This window comes from Nicotiana tomentosiformis, chromosome 4 (assembly GCF_000390325.3).
Source record: "Nicotiana tomentosiformis chromosome 4, ASM39032v3, whole genome shotgun sequence".
NCBI lineage: Eukaryota > Viridiplantae > Streptophyta > Magnoliopsida > Solanales > Solanaceae > Nicotiana > Nicotiana tomentosiformis.
The window spans coordinates 133,772,258-133,778,645 of record NC_090815.1 but is presented as its reverse complement, the minus strand read 5'-3'; positions in this window follow the sequence as shown (position 1 = coordinate 133,778,645).

The window sequence follows — 6,388 nt, the reverse complement described above, 5'->3', positions numbered from 1 at the left end:
GAATTTATGGTGCACACGTGCGCGTAACCCACTTTTCTGTTAGAGGTCATACCAAATAGTACGAGGCTAGATAAGTAACTAGGCCGGGTAGACTTTCGTGCTCTCTGTACGTTGCCCCCACCTCGGCTCGAGCTATCCGCTTGGGTAAGCCAGGTCTAAAATACCCCCACTGGATTTTAAACCTAGAATAACATAGCATCATGCCGGATCTCTAGTAGGAACATTTGTTTGCATCACATGCATTTGACTTTGGGGACTCAACACAGGGGTTAGGTCCTTCTAGGACAGGTGTACCCGATAATTACAAGACCATCCTGATGCATCTTATGTGCTACATGTACATTATGTTTTATTCGGTTAGTGCATGTTGACTGTCTTCTAAAACATAAAAATAAGAATTGAAATAAAACCAGAAGGAAGAAAATAAGAGAGAGAAAATTTACCCGATTTTTAAAAAAATTCGGTATTTGAAAATCCAAAACCGTGTCAAAAATTTACCCCAAAACAATTATTACAAAATAAGATTGAAGTTTTTCCAAAAATAAAAGTGTCATCCCATTCCTGAAATATTGACCGAACTACGCGGGTCTGATTCTCACCGGATGTGAGATACGTAGGCAAACCTCATCGGTTCCGGCCCCAATTTTAAAAAATCCAAAAATATTTTCCTTTAATTCCTTCTTTAGAAGTCTTTCCTTAGAAAATCCCAAATAAATAAAATTTTAAAACCAAAAATATTTTCTTTCTTTTTAAAAGTCTTTCATTCGAAAAAGAAAATAAAATCAAAATCCAAAAATATGTTTTTTTATTTTTCTTTTCTTCTTTAGAAGTCTTTCTCCGAAAAAATATAAATCTAATTTCAAGAAACAAAATCTATCTTCTTTAGAAGTCTTTGTTTTCAAAAATTCTCAAAAAAAAAAAAAAAAAAAATCAAAATTCAAAAATATTTTCTTTCTTCTTTATAAATCTTTCTTTTGGATTTTTTTTATAAAAAAATAAATAATAATAAAAAATTTAAAATCCAAAAAAAAGGAGTTAGTTTATTTCCTTTATTCCCGATCTTTCCCCGAACTACGCATGATCTGATTCATGTTCTCCACATGATACGTAGGCAACCCATATCAGGTTCGATCGAATGATTTTGAAAAAAAAAAAAGAAAAAAAGAAAATCGAAAAAAAAGAAGAAAGAAAAGAGTGACAAAAATAACAGAGAAAAATAAAGAGAAAAAAAAAACAAAACAAAAAAAGAAAGAAAGCAAGAGTGAAAAAAATTCAAAAAGAGAACTTTGTGTCCAGTTTGACAAAGAAAACCGCGGAAAGTTTCTATGAATATACTGTCAAATGGCGCAAGCAAGCCGCCAGGGTAAAGCCTCAAATGGACGAAGCAGAAATGGGTACGGCCTTACTACAAGCCCAAGAGGCGGACTACTTCCAGAACATGATGTCCGATGTGGGTAATCCGTTCGCCGAGGCTATCAAAATTCTGGAGATGATCGAAAATGGTTTAAAAACGGGCCGAATCTTGAGTCATGCTGCCTTTAAGGCCACATCACAGGCCGTTATGAATGGTTCAGGGGTTTTGATGAACAAAAATGGGAGAGAAGATGGAGTCGTGATGGCTTCAAGCTCGAGGGGGCCTGCAGGTCATTCAACCAATCATATATGCTTTCTAAGGTCCCACAATACTATTATCCCCATCAAGATGCTGATTATGCTGTGGCACCGCCTCCCTATGCAGTGATGAACGCGCAACCTTACACGCGGCCACAACATTATACACAAAACCGAGCTCCACCTCCCAGAAATGCTCGTCCATACTAAGCTCCTTATAATCACCAACCAAATATTCCCAATACAATCCTCGCCCAAGAGAGCCCCTCAGAAGGAATCCGTTCACCCCCATTGGTGAATCATATTCAAGTTTGTTTCAAAAGCTAATCGAGCTAGGTCTGCTGCAGCTAGTGGCTCCGAACCGGCCAAACCCTGAGTTCCTCTCGCACCGAGCTGATGCTAGATGTGAATACCACTTCGGAGTAGTGGGACATGATACTGAAGATTTTTGGACTCTCAAAAGATTAGTGGAAGACCTCATCGAGGTCAAGGCAATAGTTCTTCAGGACGAGGAGGCTCATGATGTGACAAACAATCCATTGCCTACTCACAACATTGGGCCAGTAGTCGGAATGATTTGTGAAAATGAGGAATTTGATCCGGCAATGAAGGCCATTGCATCCATTGCCGAGACAGAAGAAAAGCTAAAAAACGGTCGCCAAACCTGATAGTTCCCTATCAGACGGGAGTCTCAGTAGCCGATCTTGCTATCCTTTCCGCGTTCGGATTATTTCAGGGTGTGATCCGGATGTTTAACTTTGTTGTCTTACTTTCCGATGTAAACCGTTCTATCTTTAAAAAAAAATTACAAAATAATAAATAAATAAATAATCAAATGAAATTAATATTTCATTGTCTAGGAATGTGTCTTTTCTTAATCTTGTCACTTTTCTTATTCTCTTTTCAGTTTTGTTAAATGCAGATTTTGATGACATGACATGCCTGCGGACTTCAGGCCCAAATCCTAAAACGCTGTCATACTTTGAAATAATGAATAAAAAACCAGAATGCAATGAAGATAATTTTAAGGAAATAAAATAAAGAATCGAAAATGTCAAAAGGTCCATACATTGTAATGAGAGTACTGCCAAAAGAGAGTGTTGTACTTGGAAAACATCAAAGGAAATATCCCTCAAACAACCATCAACGCAGGTACAGTCAAAAGGTATTATGTTTGATCCTCTATATAGCATTAATGTTCTCCGGTTGGGATGAAGAAGGCTTTCATTCTCACTACCCAAACACCATTGATCCTTTTGCCAACCCTTTGAGCTGGTTACCTTCCTTTGATTACCCTCTTTGGAACCTGAATGTGTTATTGAAAAAAAAAATGAAAAAAAAAAAGAAAAGACAAAAAGAAAAAGAAATAAAAAATAAAAAAGTGAAAAAGGAAAGGAAAAAGAAAGAGAAAAGAAAATAAAACAGAAGAAAAAGCAAAACAAAAGAAAATCAAAAACAAAGTTTATAGAACTACATTTGACTTGATTCCGAAAGGATACGTAGGCAGCCTCTCTCTGGGGTTCAGTCACACCAAAACAAAAATCCACATTCCCCTAAAAGTTGAAACTGGGGCAAATGTTACAATGGTTCGGCGATGGTTTCACCTGAAAGGTTCCAAAGTTGTAACTCAATCCAAATTCTTTTTACCCAAATACTTTTCAAGTCCTTCCGATCAATCAACGAGAATGTTCAAGAATTGGAGGATACAGTCACTTGGATCTGATATAACAAAATGAGAGAAGTAAACTAAGAGAGTCTTATTGGTAAAAACCCTCACGGGCACTGCAAGGCGATGGTGAGTAAAGAAACCAAAATGAGAGTCTTGTTAGTGAAAACTCACAAAGAGCACTATAAGGCGATGGCGGGAAGAGAAATGAGAGAGGTCAGTTGGTGAAAACCCGCAAAGGGTAACACCGATCGAAAAGAGGATCCTCACATCCATTGGCATTGACACAGTCCTAGGCAAGGTTTCTCGGTTTCAAGGTAAAAGTTGTGATGAATTTCTGAGAGTTGTACAGTGGACACAAGATCGGGCATCCAGTCCAAAAGGTATGTCATGTTCATTGAAGTCCGCATATACTCCAGATAAGTCCTTCTTTCCTTCCCCCGAAAGGGGTATCTCTTGTCTAAATTCGTTATCCATTCCATTGTTTGTTGTTCTTTGAATCCCTTTTGGTCTAACTCTGTTCCAAAACTAAGGCAAAGAAGGGATAGCAAGACTGATTTACAGGGTTTTCGTTTGATACAAGCTAATATTCAAGAGGCACCCAGCCTTGGCAGGGGCATCAAATCAACCCCGATTGGCCATGGTAGCTGATGCTTTGAAATCAAAAACTCTCTAAAGGAGGAAATCAAATTGAAAGTGCCTACAAGGCAAAATGAAGTTGAATAGGTTAAGTCCCAAGTGGCTAACCATTTTGGCAATGTTTGAAAAGCCAAAGGTTCCCCAATGCTCTGAAATTGAAGGTTTTGGAGGAAAGAAGTCGAAAGTGAAATGCCACAAAGGCAAAATAAAGTTGAAAAGGTTAAGTCCCACACGACCAACCGTCATGTAAAAGTTTAAAAAGTCAAAGCCTCTCCGAGGCCAGAAATGCAAGTGGTATTCACGAAACATCTAGTGGCAAGTTGAAATCATCATCAAAAGAAGATAGGCACAAATCCAAGTTGCCAAAGACATTGGCCACAAACCGACCACCACTTTTAAAACCAACAATTTTTCTTAGTTTGAAGCAGGAACAAAGAAATACAGAATGGCGATTCTCAAAGGACGAATATCGCCAAAGGTAAGTCCCTCAAAATCTCCATTTTATTTTATTTTTCAGCATGCATCACTACTGTCTATACCTCTCATTTTCATAGCTTAACCCAGGTAGAACCTTTTCGCCTAGGGGGATCCAGCTCATAGTTCCGGGTAGAAGTACTCTTCGTCCAGACTATTTTTCGTAGCTTAACCTAGGTAGAACCTTTCGCCTAGGGGGATCTAGCTCATAGTTCCGAGTAGAAGTACTCTTTGCCCATGCTGTTTTTCGTAGCTTAACCCAGGTAGAACCTTTTCTCCTAGGGGATCCAACTCATAGTTTCCGGGTAGAAGTACTCTTCGCCCAGGCTGTTTTTCGTAGCTTAACCTAGGTAGAACCTTTCGCCTAGGGGGATCCAGCTCATAATTCCGGGAAGAAGTACTCTTCGCCCAGGCTGTTTTTCGTAGCTTAACCCAGGTAGAACCTTTTCTCATAGGGGGATCTAGCTCATAGTTTCCGGGTAGAAGTACTCTTAGCCTAGGCTGTTTTTCGTAACTTAACCCAGGTAGAACCTTTTTTCCTAGGGGGATCCAGCTCATAGTTCCGGGTAAAAGTACTCTTCGCCCAAGTTGTTTTTCGTAGTTTAACCCAGGTAGAACCTTTTCGCCTAGGGGGATCCAGCTCATAGTTTTCGGGTAGAAGTACTCTTCGTTCAGGCTGTTTTTCGTAGCTTAACCCAGGTAGAACCTTTTCGCCTAGGGGGATCCAGCTCATAGTTCCGGGTAGAAGTACTCTTCGCCCAGGATGTTTTTCGTAGCTTAACCCAGGTAAAACCTTTTTGCCTAGGGGGATCCAGCTCATAGTTCCGAGTAGAAGTACTCTTCGCTTAGGATGTTTTACATAGCTTAACCCAGATAGAACTTTTTTGCCTAGGGGGATCCAGCTCATAGTTCCGGATAAACGTACTCTTCGCCCAGGTTGTTTTTCGTAGCTTAACCCAGATAGAACCTTTTCGCCTAGGGGATTCATTTTCATTTCAGTAATACAGGGTACCAACCCCTGGTTACATTTCTTTTCCGTAATACAAGACATCATCTCATGATTACATTCTTTTCAGTACTATAGGGTACCAACCCCTGATTACATTCTTTTTCCATAATACCTGGTACCAATCCTTGATTATATTTCCTTACCAGTATCAGGGTACCAATCCCTAGTTGCTTTTCCAACATAGGGTCTCCACTCCCTAGTTTCTTTCATTTTAGACATAGGGTCTCCATTCCCTAGTCTCTATTTCTTTTTTAGGGTACACCATTCCCGACCTTTTATTGCTTTCAATAAAGATGTAATTTAGAATTTTGTTACAATAACTCACGAAATTTTCCTAGTGCAAACTGGGGCAGAAAAATTTCGTTTGTTTGTTTTGTTTCTGAGTAGGTTTTACCTCGAGGCATAGGGTTTGAGATGACCAAAAGAAGAAGTCTCAATTTAGAATAAAAGAAAAGAAAAAATAGGTGAATCCAAAATGCAAAAGCAGTTAAAAAAATGTGGAATGCTCAAGACATGACTGAAGCCACGAGCGTTGGAGTCCCGTTTTGATTAGAAGGAGCTATAGAAAAATGAACTAGCACTTACAGCTAGCGAGCATCAAGGTTTAGATCAGAGGCTGCATGAAGAACCAGTCAAGACTCAAGATCAAGTTTCAGAAGACTCATAGATAGGAATCTTGTAACTCATAGCTGATAGGCTTGTTTAGTTTCTTTTTTATTTTGATATAATAGCAGGACCGCGGACCGGAGCCTCGACGGAACCGCACTCGACTCCTCAACTCATCATTCCACCATTCTTCTTGAACTATACGTGACCTGATTCCCCTATAACCCGGGATATGTAGGCTGTACAAAACCAGGACTCGGTTACACCCTATCTTTTATTTCTTTTCCTTTGAATAACGGTTTGGTCAAAAATTAGTCACATAGCTCATCTAGTTTTTGCCTGAAAACTCTTCATGTTTTCAAGCAAAGAGGGTCAGCTGTGAG